Source organism: Antechinus flavipes, chromosome 2 (genome assembly GCF_016432865.1).
Source record: "Antechinus flavipes isolate AdamAnt ecotype Samford, QLD, Australia chromosome 2, AdamAnt_v2, whole genome shotgun sequence".
Lineage (NCBI taxonomy): Eukaryota > Metazoa > Chordata > Mammalia > Dasyuromorphia > Dasyuridae > Antechinus > Antechinus flavipes.
This window is the reverse complement of record NC_067399.1, coordinates 44,132,201-44,152,315: the sequence shown is the minus strand read 5'-3', so window position 1 is coordinate 44,152,315 and position 20,115 is coordinate 44,132,201. Positions and strand designations below refer to the sequence as shown.

Sequence of the window (20,115 nt, the reverse complement as noted above, 5' to 3'; positions counted from 1 at the left end):
GGGCTAGGCAGGTAGGCCCGGGACGTGGCCTGCCAGGCAGTGGAAGCCATGCTCGTTCATTGCTGAGCCTTTCTGGCTTCGAGCTAGGTCTTTCCCCTCTTCTGCAATAGCAGCATCTGAGAAGGCTCTGAACCAGGGCAGAGGCTCTGGCCTCTTGTTCACAAAAAAGAAGTTGGTCTTATTCCTGGATTTGAGTTAATGGATAGGAATTATTTACCATAACTCAGATGTACTTTAGGCGTTGTACTTGCTGAATTACCTGAAAGCCTGTTAGGTGTAGGTAAGAGCTGATTTCCCAAGTTGTTTGCAGCCCAAGCAAATTTCATTAGTCCTAATAGCTGTGGCGCTGCATGTTGAGAAGTCAGAGTGGTCTTAATGAAGAGATGTATTTTTTAATGATTATCAGTAAGCAAGTTTGAATTTTGTCAGTTTGGTGTATCGAGTTAACCAGTAGGGACCAACGGAACATCAGCAATCACACTGTGAGTAAAGTCTGGTGAGATGAGTTACCTTAATACAGCATTACATTATGTCAAATGCTTTCATGGGCACTGGCCTCCGAAGCCATGTTCACAGGGCCTCATTTGCTCACCTCTGGGCACCTGTGATAGCTAAGAGAGATCTCTCGGTAACTCTACCAGGGACTGAAAACTATTCATAGAGGAGATGGAGCCTGCGAATTCCTGTTGCTTTTAGAGAACACGGGCTTCCTGCCTCTTCAGGATTGTGTATCTTCTGTTTTTCTCAATATACTTTTCTGTCACTAGTTTTCTCTACAATTTTTTTTTAAAAACAGGGTAAGCATCTAGAACAAGGGTTCTTACCTTTTCTGTGTTCTAAAATGCAATAAAATAAATACAAAAAATAGATACAAAGGAAACTAATTTTATTCACAATCAAACAAGGCTGGTTCCCAGGCTTTAACTAATGTCTGCTAATACACATTCAGCCAGAAGGGGGCAGCATACGTTCCTTCATCCATCCAAAAAAAATCTGAGAACATGGCAAAAAAAAAAAATCTTTAAAAAATTTTATCTTGAGTTTTTAGTACTTTAGTTCAAATTGAATGTAGATTGTTAGTAAGTGCTTTCCTAGAAATCAATAATGCTGAATTTTAAAAAGTGTTGATATATTTTGTGTTTGTATGACTCCCATATGTATTTTCTTCTCTTTGAGTTCTCCCTTGTAACAAAGAATTTTCCTTAAAAAAGAAGGGGGGGGGGGGGGAGGGAAGAAAAATGGAATAAGAGGGAAAAAAAATCAGTCAAAAGAAAAAAAAGGCAAGTCAGAAATGCCTTCTATATGCTAGTTTTGGAAATACAAAGAAAAGCAAAACCCCCAAATCCAGGCAACACAAAGGAATACTGAGTTTTCATCTCTGACTTGCCTGAATTTGGGTATATTTCTTGTACTCTTTGTATCAGTTTCTTTTATTTTTCTATTTGTGAAACAAGGGAGATCTTTGTGTAACTTCCCAGAGATTGTAGGGGGAAAGTAGTAATGACTAATTATAAATGGTTTGGTGATTAAGTTTTGTGTGTTAAGTCTTGTCTCGTATTTTAAATGCAACTTTGACTTTTTCCTGCCTTTTTTTTTAACTTGAAAAATCGTATTTCCAAATACTTTACTGAAGGACTCAGAAAATCAGTATTTTTATCTTTCCCTATTTAAAACCTAGTTGAGTCTGTTAGCACAAACTTTCCTTCAATGATTCACCTTTTTGGCATAGGCTAGTTTTCCTTAATGTTTTCCTAAATCATGATTTTGCAGGAAGTTCTGAGCAAGTGAAAATGAGATTAAAATAGGATTTGTGCTGAAAGCACATGAACAGCTTTGTATGAACAGCTTTGATTGGTGGAATCTTTTGCTTTAATGTTGACTCTTGAGCAGGCATTTGAACCAGAATTGAATCACATGGATATTTTTATTGCTGAATCCTCTCTCTGCATTTGGGTGAAAAACAACTTTGAAGATCAAAGACCAATAGGATCTTAGATTTAAAGCTAGAAGAGGACCTTAAGGTCAGCTGGTATATTACTGTCATTTAGCAGATGGAGAAACTGAGGCTCAGGATGGTTAAGTCATTTACCTAAGCTCATCTAAGTAACAAACATCAGAGCTGGATTGGTATTTATTTTGCTTCTCCTATGTGTCAGGCATTGTGCTGGGTAGACACTAGGAATGTCAAGAACAGAAGGGACAGTCTCTGTCCTCAAGAAACTTACTCTCTGCGTGGAGGAATAGCATGTACAATGAGATGCAAAATAAGCATGCATTCCCCATCATAAGTAGATGCTTGGTGGTTCCTGCTCAGGAGCCCTGCAAGAGCTGGAGGGATTAGGCTGGATCTCACGAAGACCAGATTGGGTTTGGAAGGCGGCAGCAGTGAGAAGGGAGGCACGGGGCAGGATATTGGGGTGAGGAGTAGCATGAAGGCCACTTTGGGGGGACCATTGACTGAGTGAAGCAGAACAAAGGATAATGGGTCTAGGAAGAGAAATTGGAGCCAGGTTGTGAAAGGCTTTAAATGCACTGGGAATGAAGTGATACTGGGGCCTCAGGCCAATAGGCTGCCCCTGGAGCTTCTTGAGCAGGGTAGTGCTGTGGGCAGTGTGGTGAGAAGCATGCATTCATTGGAGAGGGGAGAAAGCCTGGTCAGCAGATTGCAGAGCATCTCCATTGAGGCAGTGGTGAGAGAGAGAGAGGGACTTAACTGCTGCCTGGATGTAGGCCATGGGGAACAGTGAGGAACAGACATGATGCTCTGGCTTCTGGAGGGGCGTGTGCAGCCGGGGAGGGGATGAGTTTTCCTTTGTATGCGCTTACAGGATGTCTGCTTGAAATGTGTCATAGATAGTTGGTCTGGGACATAGGAAATAAAGCAGGACCGAATGCAGAGCTGGGTGGCTTCTGCAAAGAGCTGATGCTTAAATCCATGGGCGTCGACGAGGGCATCAGGAGGAAGAAAAGGGGCTTTTCCCCACCCCAGCCGCCTCTTAGCCACCCTGTGACTGCCACTCTGGTAAGACTGCTCCAGGAATCAGCCTCGGGTGAGCTCCATCCTGTGCTGCAGAGCAGACTTCTTTAGAACTTTCCTTGGGAGATTCCTGCCTTGAAGTAGAAAATCAAAAACGCACAGGGAAGTGAGCAGTGGATTCTCCTCAAAATCACAGGGAGCGCTGGCAAGCTACAGCTGTGTTTTTACACAACACGATGCGTTGTGGGCCTGCTCTGGCTGTGCTTTGTATGAGGGAGTGACTGAATTCTGTATTCTTAGAGAGAAAGAATAACTGGAAGCCTCAATCGAACAAATCCAAACTGCAGGTGGTACTGAGTTACCTTTTGTAAGTGAGCATGTAGAGTCAGCACGGAATATTAGGTGGGACTTGGCCTGGAAGCCAGCTTAGACACACCCTGACTGAGCGCCCTGGGCACACGGTGTTCTGGGCATTGGTTTAAGAAGGCGCCACTCTATATATAGAGTCTTCATTCAGAGAAGCTCCCTCCACAGGTGAAATTTCAGGTCCATTTCTATCCCTATGTTAGACAAATGAACTAGGAAAACATTTCTGGTATATTGGAATGTTTTATAATTTTATAATAATGTTTTATAGTTATATGGTACTTCATACCTTACAAAGCAGTTCTGCATGAGGTAATCCTCATTTGAGGAATCCTGTAATTTTGGGAGCCACCAATAAGAAGCAATGGAAATCTTGCCAGTTGGTTTCTCCCTTTAAAACAGCTTAGAAGGAGCTTTCAGTCAGTGGCATGGACTTGTTATGGCAGAGATCTGCATTTTTTGACTAAATGTGATCTGGACAGCAAGTCAGGACACAGAAAAAAAAAATCACAACAAAATTTTGGGCTCGAACAGTCCACATGATGCTGGGTGTAACCTCTCTGGCTCCTGTGGCCTGAGCACAATTTAGGTATTTTTTCACCTTGGCAATGTTTATCTAAGTCCCCTATTTTACAAAGTGCTTGGTGTTGGGGGTGTCTTTATCTCAGGGTTCTTGAATGTCTTACTCTTCAGTATGCTTTTTACTTCTCATTATCCAGTCAAGAACTCAATCTTCCTTATCACATTGGACATTTTAAAGTTGGCTGTTAGAGGCTGTTTTCCCGTTCTGTCTTAATTCATGCTCAGACCTCTGGGGACGTAAAGGTATTTCTTCTGGAAAGTAAGTTCTTCTTGTTTAATGCTAATGTTCAGAGGGTTTCTAATAGAAAGGACTGAGAGGAAGGAGTGTGAATATTGTCAAATGTGACCAGCCTGGGAAAGCTACCAGAGGAAAGATGAGAATATCTTCTCTATCAGCTCTCAGGTAGAGCGATGTTAGTTACTCACTGGGGGGTTCACCTGCCTGCTTGCTGCTTTTTGTATCTGTTCCTTGTCATGGATGTGCTGGATCATTGGAACTTTTATCACAGAATCTTGATCTTTTTGCTTTTGAAGAGAAATAAAACATCTCAGAAGCTTTAAACCAAAAATGGCTTGAGAAAAATTGGGAAACTTTGGTGTCGGAGAAGGAATGAAAATATGATAAATACTGATTTTGCTCATATAGAAGTCTTCATAAATCTAAAGTCATGTTATTAGGATAGGAACTTTGTACGTAGTGTGTATAAAATTGGTTTGCTCTTAAAGTTACCTTGTTAGGCATATGGTGACTCTCTGAGATCAGGACTGGACTTGTGATTTCATGGCATAGAGAATTTCAAGGTAAGGAAGGTCCTTTTTCTAATGCAAATTGGCATCTTCTCTGTTTGTGACAGACTTGGAGTTGGCTGAAACACTGTGACTTGTGCCCTGTAAAGCAGGAATTTGTGCCAGGTCATGCAGCCAGCATGAATCAGAGTCAGAGACGGGTTTTCCTGGTTCTGCAATCGGCCTCTAATCACTGGCCCATGACCACTTGCATGAGTTAACTAAAGTAAATTATAATTTTACTTATCAAATTTAACTAAAGTAAATTATAATTTTACTAATCAAATTTACTTTAAATTAAAAATTTTTTTGTTACAGCAGGAGCTACAAGCTGTTTAAGAAATCTAGTATAGTTTTTTACTTTCTGAAAATAGAAAAATTAAGAATCAAATAAACTGCCAGCAGCATACACATTTTTAGAGTTAGAGTTTCCTAATCTTAGTAGAAAAAAAAGAGTTGAGATAAAAAGAAGAAAATTGCATTGAATCCAACTTTTCTGCATGAAATTTTGCCTAACTAGGCCCAGGCTCGTTTCTGAGTTTTCACTCTCAGATGTCCCTTTTATTTAAAATCCATAAAATTTTTAATCTTTATGAACTAATGAAAACTGAAATTTATGTAGGTTAAGACCAGATTATTTGTCCTTTTGCCTGTTAAACTCTTGGTTTGATCTCTCTCTAAATCCATTTCACGTGGCTCAGAAGATAGACTGATCTAAAACAAGTGCAGGCTTGCTTCGCCCCTCTGGAGCACGAAGGATGGAATCCCAGCTTGCATTTCTGAACCAAACACCCGCAGAGATCCTGTGTTTGGTAACATTAGAATGTATGTTTACAACATTTAGCCTTAAGCGTGTTGCTTGGAACCTTGAGTCGAAGGAATTTACAACAGCATCATTAGTCATATAAACCTACACCAAATTGAATTGGAAGTGTCTGAAAGAACACTCTTTCTGACACATATCTTAACTCAAACTTGCTCTTTCATCTTCTGATATTCTTATCCTGTCTTCCATGAACCCTTCCCAAGAATCTACTGAGAACTTGCGGCTTTTCTCCGACTCCTTTCCCACTTTGGGGGTACCAGTGCTGCACTCAGTTCATTCCTCATTTGACATGCCTGATATCTCCTTCTCTTTAGCTCTGTTCTGTAAGCCCAAGGGACTTGCCAGTGGGCTGCAGCCAGTTTGCCTTTCTGTGGGTCACTTTCCATTTTTGAAATTAGGTCATCATTCATATGGTAGACCTCATGGCTATAGGATATTATCAGGAAAGTTTTGGTGTTAAAAAAGGTAGAGTTTTGTGTCTGGGACTGAGTAAATCCCAAATTCAATGTAGCCTGATATTATTCTCTTTATTTGGTTCTGGGACCAGCCTGTCTAGGAATATATGCACTTAAGGACAAATAGTAGGTAGTCCATCTCCTTGCCATGTTATCATCTGGATGATGCTTTATCCATTTTAGATTGTTTTTTTCCTATATGGATTTCTAGGCCATTCTTTATCTTTTTTTAAAATAAGATGGTTTTTTTTGGTTTTGGTTTTAGTTTCTCACATCATCATATTTCACTCCTCTCTTTCCCCCAAGAGCCATCCCTTATGACAAATAGTATTTTTTTTAAGAGAGGAAAAAAAAGGAAGTATAACCAATTGATACATTGAGAGTCTGAAAATCTATGTGGCCGTGTCCATCAGAATTGATCATTGCATAATCTTGTTGTTGCTGTGTACAGTGTTCTCTTGCTTCACTTAGCATCAATTCACATAAGTCTCTCCAGACCTCTGAAATTATCTTGCTGATCATTTCTTAACCCATTCTGTCTTCTATAGCATTCTTTATAACTTTATTCAGCCATTCCCAAACTGATGAGTATACACTCAGTTTCTAGTTTCTTGCCGCTATAAAAGGGCTGCTACAAACATTTTTGCATATTTGGGTTTGGGTTCTTTTTCCTTTTTTATGATCTCTTTGAAATATAGGCCCAATAGAGACACTACTGGATCAAAGAGTATATATAATTTTATAGTCCTTTGGGCATAGTTCCAAATTGCTCTACAGAATGGTTGGATCAATTCACAACTCCACTAACAGTGTATTAGTATTTCATTTTTCCCACATCCCTCCAACATTTATCATTATCTTTTCCTGTCAGTTTAGCCAATCTGAAAGGTGTGAAGTAATACCTCAGAGTTATCTTAATTTGCATTTCTTCAATCAATAGTGATTTAAAGCATTTTTTCTTTAATTTCTAATTTCTTTGTCCAAAAATTGTCTGTTTATATCCTTTAACCATTAATCATTTAAAGACTGGCTCTTATCTTATAAATTTGAATCATTTTTCTACATATTTTAGAAATAAGGAGACCATTTTCTTTTAAGTAACTGTGGAGAACATTAAGGGAGTCCTGGGACTTGATGTGTTTGTCATATTTCACCACCAAGAGGACATAACTCAGGATAGGCTCTTCATATGTGATGCCTTCTCATCATGATTCTAAAAAATTAAGATGAGGATTTTTTATTTAGAAGGGGCCTTTGAAAAGTTAATGACTTGTCTGTGATTAAACAACTATTAAATAGAAGAGCTGGGACATAGAATAGTAATAGCTAGCATGTATAGAGCACTTTGAAGTTTCAAAACACTTCCTAAGTCCCTTCATCTTATCCTCATGACAATCTTGTGAGGTAAGTGCTATTGCTATTCCCAGGTTAGGTCTTTACAATGCTGCCTTGAGGTCCTGATCCTTGTTTCTTACTGGTAACTTAGGGACAATTCTTTGCCAGGTAGTTCATTAGGAGCTCCTGGCAAGAGTGAGAAGAGAGGTTCTTCTGTCCAGTTGCCTCTGGATTATTGATACTATCTCTTAAGTCAGTGACAGCTTTTACCATCTCAGTAAAAGCTGGTCTGATGTACTCAAGTTTCAAACCCTTTTCAGCTCTGCTTTCTGAGGCAGTGGGTAATAGTTCAATCACATGCAACATCTCAGGACTAGGAAGGTTTACTTTTTTTTTTTCCTCTCTCAGAAGGGATCTGGTTTTTTCTCTTGAGACACTACTTCATCCTTTGTCCTATTACATTCATCTAGAATAAGTATTGTTTGCATTGGGCTTGTGAGCTCCTGAATATACAGGAAAGAAGGAGGGAAAATATGGGCACTCACTAAGTATTAATAACAGTCCTAAGAAAAATGTTTCTCCTTAGAATTGTTAGCTTTGTCATTTGTCACTTGTGCCAAATTCATGCTAGTTTATATAGGCATCCTGGACATCCTTTATAATATCTTTTCTCAATTTATAGAGTACTTGTCTGGATCAAGATGAACAGAATAGAAATCTTATTCCTATATTTTTCTGCAGTTTGGAGCAAGTTTAGCTAATTCTCATTTTTTCTCTTTGAACTTAAAAGATCTGAAGCTTCCTATGTTCTTTTCTTTTCCTCAAATGAGAAAATAATCTGGAAGATTAAAATATTGTGACAAGAGCAGTAGGATGCATGGAGAACAAATGTGATCTGTGATTGAGACAGGTTACAGATGTGTAGGACAATGTATTAAGACAAGGAATCTAGAGGAAAATGTTTTACAATTTGTTGTTCAGTTTTTTTCACTCATGTATCCAGCTTTGTAACCCCATTTGATGTTTTCTTGGCACAGATGCTGAAGCGGTTTGCCATTTCCTTTTCCAGTTTTAAAATTACAGATGAATCAAATAATATTTTAAAATTATTTTTCAGCTTACAGAAATATTCCAACTCTACCTCTGTTGGAAACAGTTTTTCTTTAGAAGCCGAAAAATATTTAGTGTACATCAGCATTCTTGCTTGAATTTAATAACAAGGAACAGAAGGAAACCCCATATTCTTTATTTTAAACCTTCCCAGAATTGTCTATGTTTTTGGGTGGTTTGGGTTAAGTCACCAAGCACTTGCTAAAACTCTTACCAGGTGTTGGGAATTACACAGAAAAGCAGAAGATAGTCTGTGAGAGCAAGGAGTTCTCAGTCTCGTTGGAAAGGCAACATGCAAATAACTGGTTACAAAAAAAAGCTCTAGACAGTAAAAATTAGAAATAATTAACAGAGAGAAGGTCCTGACATTTGAGAAAGATGAGGAAAGATTTCTTGTAGAAGGTGGGATTTCTGGCCTGGGTCAGCCAGTGCAAATGCTCAGAAGCAGGGAAGGAAGTCTTCTGTGCAGGGAATGTGGGAAGACCAGTGTCCCTGCACTGCAGATCAGGCGAGCAGATTTTCCTTTTCTCCCTTAAATTTATATAACTCACTTGCTTCAGAAGCTTCTGCTGAGCTTGTAGTGGCTTAATTTTTAAGGGACAGGTTTCATGGAAAACTAAGGAGTTGATTTTGGACATTTTGAGTTAGGAGCTCAGCATCCAGAGTGAGAAGAGGTTGGGGGGATGAGCTTCCCACAGAACCTGCTCCCCAAAACCCCTACCATCCAATGCTATGGATGAAATGTAGAAATGGCCATTGGAACTCTCATTTTATAGATATCACTTTTCCTGTCAGGGCTGGAGAGAAGCGAGAGGACACAAAGAAAGAGAAGGGAGAGCGTCTTCTTGAGAAATCAGCCAAGAATTTGAGATGCTCAGGATAATGTTAGGCAGGACAGTGGGTTTCAAGCTTTTATTCAGCAGCTTTTCTCAGATTCCTTTGATAGAAAATGACAAAGAATAAGTGGTTTCATCTGCACAGTTTTGTTTTACCAGATCGGGATACACTGCTAGTGTATCTTTCCAATGAGGGAAGTAAATTACATTTATTTTCTAATGGTACCAGAAGCCATTCTGAATTTGGTAATCTGATCATCCCAATCAGATCTGTCAACTGAGTATCCATTGGGGCTTTTTTCCCATCTGTACCCTATTGGGTTTCAGAGAAGCCTAGTAGGGCTGGCTTGGGCGGGGGGACCCTTTGCTCCAGCCTTCCTCCCAATGTTCCATTCCTCTTCTCTTCTTAGCTTGATGCCGGCCTCTGCAGTCCACCTTCCCCTCTTTAGATTTCCCTGTCACCTTCTGCTTAGCTCCAAGGGGCAGCCCCTCTCTGTCAGTCTTCTTCAAGCTCCCTGTTTCTCCTCCCTTTCTTCCACAAATCAGCTGAACTGCCCTCTCTGTGGCTCCCTTCGGATCCTCCATCTTCCATTGCCATGTTTTTGCTCTGGCATTCCCTATGCCTGAAATACTCTTTCTCTGCCACCCAGAGTCCCCCTTTTTTAAAGATGCAGCTCGGACAGCATCTTCTGCATGAAATCCTTCCTGATCTCTTCAGCTGCTTCCTAGACTATTCTGTATTTAACTACTTTGTGGGTGTTTGTATTAATTCACTTTGTATGCATGCTTTATGTAAGGGATTCTTAATCTAAAGCCTGTGAACTTATTTAAAAAAAGTTCCGGTAACAGAGATGTCCTCTGTCCTCATGTATTTTAAAAATTATTTTGAAAAGAAGTCCATAAATTTTACTAGGGGCCCATGATATGAAACTATTAAGAGTTCCCACTTTATGTTTTTTATAGGTCCTTGTCTCCTCCACTTGAATGCAAGGTCATTGTAAATAGGGTTCGTTCATTCTTTGTACTTGTGTACAAAAATTCTTTGGAATTTGGACCCAGTGGTGGATTGGGAAGATGGGGTATTTGTAGTTTTATAGCCTTCCAAGTTGTTCAAGGGATATATTAAGCAAGAATTAGAGGCAATTGCCAGAAGTAAAATAGATATATTTGATTTATTTGAAAGAGAAAAATTTCTAAATAGACAAAATTAATGTACCTAAGATAAGAAAATTGTCCAGTGGGGGGGAAATGGCTTTGTATTAAATTTCCTCTGATAAGGGTTTGGAATCCAAGATATAGAAACAATAAAATAAATACATGTGTTAAAAAAAAAAAAAATAAAGAACTCTGGGCAAAATAAATTACAATACTTTTAAAGAATTTGATCCAATAGTCTGTTATTTTATTGACCCCTTTTCTTAAATTTCTCTATTAATTTTGAAAATAGATTTGAGAAATAGATGCTACCATAGAACATATTATAAAATTTTGATTTAAAAGTGATAGACTCATCTTAATTGACTGTGTCCTTGCTATCCTAGTTTACCAAATAGAAATATTTGTCTTTGGTTTGCAACTGTCCTGGCAGAGAAGATTTGAATTAAGAGTTGGCCAATATCTAGCCTTCTGCTCAGACTGCTATGTCTGTGTATTACATTTGAATGTGCTTTCATAAGAGAAGGGATCATCTAGAATGCTCTTGGACCCCAAAGTTTAGGGTTTGAAATGCTAAGTGTCACTGCTAATGACTCCATAATGCAGACTTGAGTCAATTGTAGCTCAGGAAAGCTTAAGAGACAGGAAATAAGCCTGCAACTTGAAATCAGAGCGCTCGCACTCTCTCTCTCTCTCTCTCTCTCTCTCTCTCTCTCTTTCTTTCTCTGTATATATATATATATATATTTTTTTTTTTTCTTTTCTGAATTGGTTCTTTCTATTTATACTATTATCTTTCTCCTTTTCCAGAAGATTCCAGGATTTTCTTTTCTTTTCTTTTTTTTTTTTTTTTTGAGAATAGGGACTATTATTATTATTATTATTTTGGTTAACTAATAATGAATGTCAGAGTGGCTTAATACTGACATACAAATAGATTTTTAAAAAGCACCTACTTTGTGCCAGGCACTGTACTAAGCACTATACAAATTTTATTTCATTTGATCATCAGCACAATTGGAAGATAATTGCAGTTGCAATGAATCTTATTTTATAGATGTGAAATCCTAAAGCTATGTCTAAGGTTGACTTCAAACTCAAGACTTTCTGACTCTAGACCCAATACTGTGTCCACCTTGCTACCTAACTGCCTCAATTTATAATCAGCCTAATTAAGCTTGGTACTGATGATTTCTCTATTATCATATTATCTATTATCATATATCTTTAACTGCAGAAAATATGCAAGTGTATCCTTGTAACCATCTGTACTCCTGATTTATTCAAGTACAGTTTGCCAAGAAAACTGGACAAATAATTTGAAGCTATGGAAAGGAATTTTAAAAGATTTTTTTAAATCTCATATATTTATAAAATCATCCATTTTAATTTGGAAGAGAAAAAAGACAGGATGGCAGAGATAAAGTTCCTTAAAAAAATTTTTTTTTCTTTTAAACTTAAATACACAATGAGAACAGGAAAAAAAAAAAGCCTGTTGCCATGTATACAGCAGGCCATAGGACCATAGGAGATGATTCAATATAAAACAATAAATTTCCATTTAAAGAAAACCTTTATAATAAATACTACACATTGTTTTCAAAAGCTGCCCAACTTGTCCTTGCTTCAGTGTTGGTTTTCTTTTGCTCTATGTTGTGAACTTTTTACATTATTTTTTTCCCTCCCTCCCAATTCCCAAGAAGGCTATAATCAAGGTTGGATATATGTATCAAGTTATCTACAAGTTTACATATGTGTGTATGTGTGTGTGTGTGTGTGTGTGTGTGTATACACACATATATACATTGAAACACACTTATATAAGACCGTAACATCTTCATTCATACATCCAAGTCTTTTCATGTTGTTCTAAATCAACCAGCTCATCATTTCCTACACCAGGTAAATATTCCAAACCATTTACATCCTGAGAGATTGTTTATGAACATTTCCCCCCCAGTTTTCTTCATTCCTTCTATTCTTGGCTACATAAGTTTTCTTTTCTTTTTTTTTTTTAAATGGTGAGGCAATTGAGATTAAGTGATTTGTCTAGGGTCACACAGCTAATAAGCATTAAGTGTCTGAGACTGGATTTGAACTCAAGTCCTCATGACTCCAGAGCTGATGTTCTATCCCCTGCACCATCTAGCTCCCCCTACATAGATTTTATTTATACAAGAATATTTTCCCAGCGATTGGAGAATGGTTGAGCAAATTGTGGTATATGAACGTTATGGAATATTATTGTTCTGTAAGGAATGACCAGCAGGATGAATACAGAGAGGACTGGCGAGACTTACATGAACTGATGCTAAGTGAAATGAGCAGAACCAGGAGATCATTATACACTTCGACAACGATATTGTATGAGGACATATTTTGATGGAAGTGGATTTCTTTGACAAAGAGATCTGAGTTTCAATTGATAAATGACGGACAAAAGCAGCTACACCCAGAGAAAGAACACTGGGAAATGAACATAAACTGCTTGCATTTTAGTTTTTCTTCCCGGGTTATTTATACCTTCTGAATCCAATTCTCCCTATGCAACAAGAGAACTGTTGGTTTGTGCACACGTATATTGTATCCAGGATATACTGTAACCTAGTCAACATGTAAAGGACTGCTTGTCATCTGGGGGAGGGGATGGAGGGAGGGAGGGGAAAAATCGGAATAGAAGTGAATGCAAGGGATAATGTTGTAAAAAATTACCCTGGCATGGGTTCTATCAATAAAAAGTTATTTTAAAAAAAAATATATATATATATATATATGTATATATATTATAGTGAGAGTTGACAGCAAAGAGAAAACAAAAAAAAAAGAATATTTTAATTCAAAATAATCAAAATGAGCTCTTTCATACTTCAACAATGCTTTCACCTTCTAATATAGTTTAAGGTTCATCTTTTTTCCTTTACACCTTTTTTCCATGGTTTCTTGGAAATTTCTAACCTTTTCTTCCAGATGAACTTTGTTATTATTTTTTCTAATTCAGTAAAATAATTTTCTAGTAATTTAATTGGCATGATGTTAAATATGATAGATTAATTAGGTAAAATTTTTGTTTTTGAAATTATATTGGCTTTACCTAGCCATGGACAATAAAAATTACTTCAACTGTTTAGATCTGATTTTATATAAAAAGTACCTGTGTCTGTTTTGGCAGGTATAGGTGCAAGTGTTTTATATTGTCTCAGTATTTTAAATGGTATAAAGCAATATTGAATAATATTGCTTACACATAGTGTCATTTATCTATTTTTCACTTTTAATTAAATCTACTTTAACTTTGAGATCATGATTACTATCATTGCTTTTTTGTACATAATGAATTCTACTTCTATCCTTTATATTATCTTTGTGTGTAGCTCTTATTTTTGTTTTCCAAAAGTAGCATATTATTGAATTGAAAATTTTCATCTGCTTGTCCATTTCCAATTTATTCATCCCATTGACATTCTAAGCTACAATTAGTTATTTTTTATTTCCTCCTTCCTATTTTCCCTCAATATCCTTCTCATCCTATTTATACTATCTCTCCTTACTTCTCTGCATTACTTCTATTGCTACCTTGTCCTTCTATTCTTTAACCTACATGTACCTGTATGAGTCCTTGCCTTATCTTCTTCCTTTAACCTATCCCCTTGCCTGCTATTTTTTTTTGAACTTAAGACTTTTATATCTTTCTAGGTCTCTCCCCAAATAGTTTCTCCTTAACCTGGGAGCTTTGAAACTTGGCTATGATATTCTTATAAATTTTCTTTCTGGGATCTGTTTCAGGTGGTAAGCAGTGGATTTTTTCTTTTCTTTTAAAATATTTATTTATTTAATGTTTTCCCCCCAGTTATATGTAAAACAAACTTTTTACATTTGTTTTTAAAACTTTTGAGTTCCAGGTCCTCTCCTCAACTACCATGAAGAAACCACATGTGAAGTTATACAAAACTTTCCATAAAATTCATGTTGTGAAAAAAAAAATCTCCCCCCCTAATAAAAAATAAAGTTAAAAAGAAACAGAGAGACAGAGAGAGAGAGAAGAAGGAAGGGAGGGATGGAGCAAGGGAAAGGGCGGAGTGAGAAAGTGAGAATATTTTTCAGTATGTATTCAGAAAGAATTAATTCCTTCTCTGAGTATGGATAGGATTTTTCATAAGTCTTTCAGGGTAATTGTGGATCATTGTGCAGTGAATTTTTTCTATTTCTGCTTTGTCTTGTTATTTTAGAACATCAGAGCAATTTTTCTTTTTCTTTTTTTTTAATTTATGTAAAATTGTCTATTCACGAGCACTTGCTATTCTTCCATTTGTTTAGCTCTAATATTTGTGTGCAAAGTATTTTGTAATTGTTCTTTTTTCTCTATTTTCTTTTTAAAATTATTATTATTATAGCATTTTATTTACAAAACATATGCATGGGTAATTTTTCAACATTGACCCTTGCAAAACCTTCTGTTCCAACTTTTCCCCTCCTTCCCCTCACCCCCTCCCCTAGGTGGCAGGCAGTCCAATACATGTTAAATATGTTAAATACTATATGTATATGTTAAATACTATACATACTTGGACAGTTATCTTGTTGCATAAGAGAAATAGGATCTAGAAAGAAGGTAAAAAATCCTGAGAAGAAAAACAAGAATGCAAGCAAACAATAACAGAAAGAGTGAAAATGCTATGTGGTGGTACACATTCAGTTCGCATAGTTCTCTCTCTGGGTGTAGCTGATTCTTTTCATTATTGAACAATTGGAACTGGTTTGAATCATCTCATTGTTGAAGAGAGTCATGTATCAGGGCAATTTTTCTTGGAAATTTCTTGTAATATTGTAACAAGATTCCTTTTATTAGTCATAATTTTGAGATACTCCAACTAGTCTTATATTATTTCTTCTTGATCTGTCCTCCAGATTATCTTTTTTCTGATGAGATATTTTATGTTCTTTTTTTTTTCCATTCTTTTAATTTGATTTGATTTTTTCTTGGTGTCTTAGAACATCATTAGCTTCCCTTTATCCAATTTTAGTTTTCAAGGAATTATTTTCTTCCTTATGTTTTTAATTCTGTTTCAGATTGGTTGACTTACTTTTCACAATTTTATTTATTTTCTTGAATTACTCTTGTTTTTTTTCCCCCTCAAACTCTCTTACTTGATTTTGAAATGCCTTTAAAGTTCTCCTAAGAACTTTTTTTGTGCTTGGATTTATTTGGTGTTTCTCATTGAGAAAGAATGACTTTTAAAACTCCATTATTTTCCTCCAAATATGAATCTAAATCTTTTGTATCTCCATAGTAACTATCTTTGCTTGGATTCTTTCTCCTTTGGGCACTCGTTTTTATTTGTTTGTTTGTTTGTTTTTGTTTTGTTTCATTTTTTTAGCAGCTATTGGAGAGCAAGTTCCAGTCCTGGGCATGGGGGATAATGCTTCAAGCCTCAGGTTCTTTTCATTGTTATTGTCTGAGGTTTATTCTGGGACTCAACCTTGAGCTCTCCTCTCCAATTCTAAGCCATGGCTAAAGTTCTTGGTCATGCTGTTACGAATATGATCTTCTCTGTTGGCTGCAAACTACAGGTGTCCTTTCTGCCCCAAACCAAAACCAGGGACTCTGTTCTCCTGCCTGTGCCCCTGCTACTGCCCTCCCCAGGTGTGTGCAAGCTCCTTCTCCCAGCAGCCACAGCCTGGGAAGGTCCTTTGGCTTCTGTCAGCCACAGACCCTCCATGGTTTGGGAGATGAGCTTTACTCCCAATGCTAGCTGCCCCAGGCTGTTGTTACTTTGCTCTGGCTGAACCTCTGCGCCTAGAGATCCGGCCTTTCCTGGAGTCTTCTCTAATTTTATCTCTGTTGCTTTCAGGCTTTTTTTGTGGGGACAGAGTGGAGAGCCGAAAGTTTTCTGACCTAATCTCCATCTTCTCAGAACTTTCAGTGCTTTCACATTCTGAACATTGAGGAGACCAGGGGTCTGTTTCTAGCTCAGCTGCTGACTGACTCCTTGCTTAGCAATGGACAAGTCCTTTCTCTTATAAGGTTCCATTTTCCTAGCTTATAAAGAAATCATTATGCCTGCTTCCTCAAAATGATACTTAAGGGTTAATAGAATAATGGCTGGATATAGAAAGAAGGATATTTATTGATCACATACTGTGTGCAAGGCATTGTGCTAAGGATTGGTGATGGATTTTTTTTTTAATAGGTGACAGATTTTGTTTTCATTTAATAGTATTTTATTTTTCCAAATACATATAGAGATAGTTTTCATCATTCATTTTTGTATGATTTTGCATTACAAATTTTTCCCCCTCCTTCCCTTACCTCTCCCCCAAGACAGCAAGCAAACAGGTGTCTACAATCATTTTTAACAAATTTCCATATTAGTCATGTTGGGAAAGAAAAATCAGAACAAAAGGGAAAAATCACAAGAAAGAAAAAAAAGAAAATAAAACAAAAAGCCACATATAGAATGCTTTGATCTGCATTCTTTCCATAGTTTTTTCTCTGGTTGCAGATGGAATTTTCCATCCCAAGTCTATTAGAATTATCTTGGATCATTGTATTGCTGAGAAGAACTAAGACTTTCATAGCTGATCAGTTGATGGATTTTAAAGATAGCTCCTGCTCTCTAGGAGTTATATTCCAATAAGAGAAAATCACATGCTTAGAGGAGGTTTAATCAGGGAAAAGGTTTTTGTTTTGGAAAGGTGCAGGGTAAGGGAAGGAAGGGAGAAAGGATTCCAACAGTGGGATTGTCATGTAGAGATGGCCATTGGTATTGGGAAGTTCATGTGTGGTCTGTTGTTTAGGCCCAGCCTTTAGACCTGGCTGTGCTCATGGCTAAGCATTCCCTTTGTTTATGATATCTAGGCCTGAGTCTTCCTTTTAACCTAATGCTCTTGGCCACTATCCTTTCTCAGTTTTCTTCACTGTGCCCATCTTCATCTGAAAGTACCTGAGGAACAAATCTTGCTTCACAAGATTTTGTTATATTTTTAGGATTTCTTCATCCTCTGTAATTAATGATGATATGCCATGACCTTCTAATGATCTTCTTCTTTTTCTTAATAATAGCTTTTTATTTCCCCCAAAATGTATGCAGTTTTCATCATTCACCCCTGCAAAACCTTTGTGTTCCAAATTTTTCTCCCTCCCTTCTCCTCACACCCTTCTTTAAACAGCAAGTAATCCAATATAGATTAAACATGTGCAATTCTTCTAAACATATTTCCACATTTATCATGTTGTGCAAGAAAAATCAGATCAGAACGGAAAAAAGCACCAACAAAGGTGAAAATATTGTTCTGTGATCCACATTCTGTCCTCACAGTCCTTTCCTCTGAATACAGATGGCTCTCTCCATCACAAGTCTATTGGAACTGCTCTGAATCACCTCACGGTGATGATCACCTAATCTTCTTGTTGCCGTGTACAATGATCTCTTGGTTCTACTCACTTCACTTAATATCAGTTCATGAAAGTTTTTCAAGACTTTTCTGAAATCATCCTGCTGATTTATAGAACAATAATATTCTGTTATATTTGTATACCATAACATTCAGCCATTCCCCTTCTAGTTCCTTGCCACTATAAAAAGGGCTGCTACAAATATTTTTGCACATGTGGGTCCTTTCCCCTTTTTTATGATCTTTTTGGGATATCAGCCCAGTAGTAACACTGCTGGGTCAAAAGGCATTTGATAGCCCTTTGGGTATAGTTCCAAGTTGTTCTGCAGAACGGTTGGATCAGTTCACAATACCAGCAATGTATTAGCATCCCAGTTTTCCCACATCCCCTCCAACATTCATCATTATCTTTTCGTGTCATCTTAGCCAATCTGAGAGGTGTGTAGTCTTAATTTGCATTTCTCTGATCAATAGTGATTGAATATTTTTTCATATGACTAAAAATAGCTTTAGTTTCTTTGTCTGAAAATTGTTCATATCCTTTGACCATTTATCAATTGGAGAATGGCTTGTATTTTTATAAATTTGAATAAATTCTCTATATATTTTAGAAATCATAAGGCCTCATTTCTCAAGCATAAAGGAAACTGAGCCAAAAATGTAAATAAATAAATCAATCAAAAATATGAATAATAAATAAATATAAATAAGAGCCATGCCCCAGTTGATAAATGATCAAAAGATATGAATTTTGCTCAAAGGTTTTAAATCAAGCATATTCTTTGACCTATCAAAAGAGAATTAAAAAAAAAAAAAAAAGAAAAGGATCTGCATGAACAAAAATATTTATAATACCTCTTTTCTCAGGGCAAAAAATTGGATACCAAGGAGGAAATGCCTATCAGTTGGAGAATGGCTAAATAAATTGTGGCATGTGATTATGATGAAATATTATTGTTTTATGGTAAATGATGAACAGGATACTTTCTCAGGCCTCCATGAACTCAAGCAAAGAAAAATGTACTGGGTACAAAGTAATAGCAATGTTATGGAGTGATCAACTATGAATGACTTTGCTGTTCTCAGCAATAGTAATCCATGACTACTCTGAAGGATTATGACGAAAAATCTTATCCATATCCAGAGGAAAAAAACTATTGTATTTGAATGTTATTTAAATTAAAGCATTTTCTTTCTCATTCTCTTTCTCTCTCCCCTGCCTCTATTTCTCTCTCTGTCTCTCTCTTTTTAAATTTATTTTTCTTGTGCGGTTTTTTTTTTTTTGGGGGGGTGGTGATATGGAGAGCTATTTTCTTTCACAACATGACTTTTATGGAAATGTTTTGCATAACTTCACATGTGCTTTCTTAATGGTGGCTGGAATTGGGGATTAAGGAGTGAATCTAGAACTCAAAGTTTTAAAAACAAATGTAAAAATTGTTTGCAGTGTAACTGGGGAAAATAAAAATATTAAATTTTTTAAAAGAAAGAATTACTTAAATAAACTAAGGTATTAATTGGCGGGCTAAAAAAATAGTAAAAACCGTTTTATTTTTGACTTATTTTATGATCTCATAACCCAGAAGTGTACCTTTATTTTCTTTTTTACCCGTGGAGGCTCATATGGTTTTGGATACCAGTTGATGGTTAATAAATAAATATTGAATGCATGCATATATGCATGAACTAACTAATCAGCTAACCTGCCCATGCCAGATCTTGGTTTCTTTACTGTTGGGGGTGTAAAATCCCCTCTGCTCCCCTATATTTAGTGGCAAAGTTGGAAACTAGCTTTGCAGGGCACACAGAGAGGAATCTAATGCTGGCAAATTGCTCATTTCTTTCATTTCAGAGATATTCTACAGGAAGAGCAATATCTGGTTTTTAGCAAGATAGTGTCTTGTACCAGGAGCATTCTGGAATAAAAAAAGTATATTGATTCCAGATTTGTTTGATTTGGGGATGACAGATTGGTTCATGAATAAATATTCCAGTGAGAAAAGAGAGCAGAAATACAAAGCACTAATTTGTATACATATATAGCTATAGATTATAAGTTGCTGCTTCTGTGCCGCTTTTTTTGTTTTATTTTTCCCCTTACTAGTCAAGGTCAAAAGTTCATTTTTTATGTGCCTGTTTGTGGAAGCTTTTTCCCATCTGAAAAGTAGCTATTGATTTTTTTTTACCTGAGTAAGTGAAAACATAATATGTTTGATAAAAGATAAACTGCTTAGGCTGACATGACTAATATTGCCTGGAATATCAGGAAATGGAAATCTGAGAGAATTCACCGGG

The 20,115-nt window shown here is 36.7% G+C and overlaps 1 protein-coding gene across 1 annotated transcript in view; it reads left to right on the top strand.

Moving 5' to 3' along the window:
• CFDP1 (craniofacial development protein 1) overlaps window positions 1-20,115 on the top strand; it is a 156,684-nt gene that overhangs the window by 10,031 nt on the left and 126,538 nt on the right. The window lies entirely within an intron of this gene.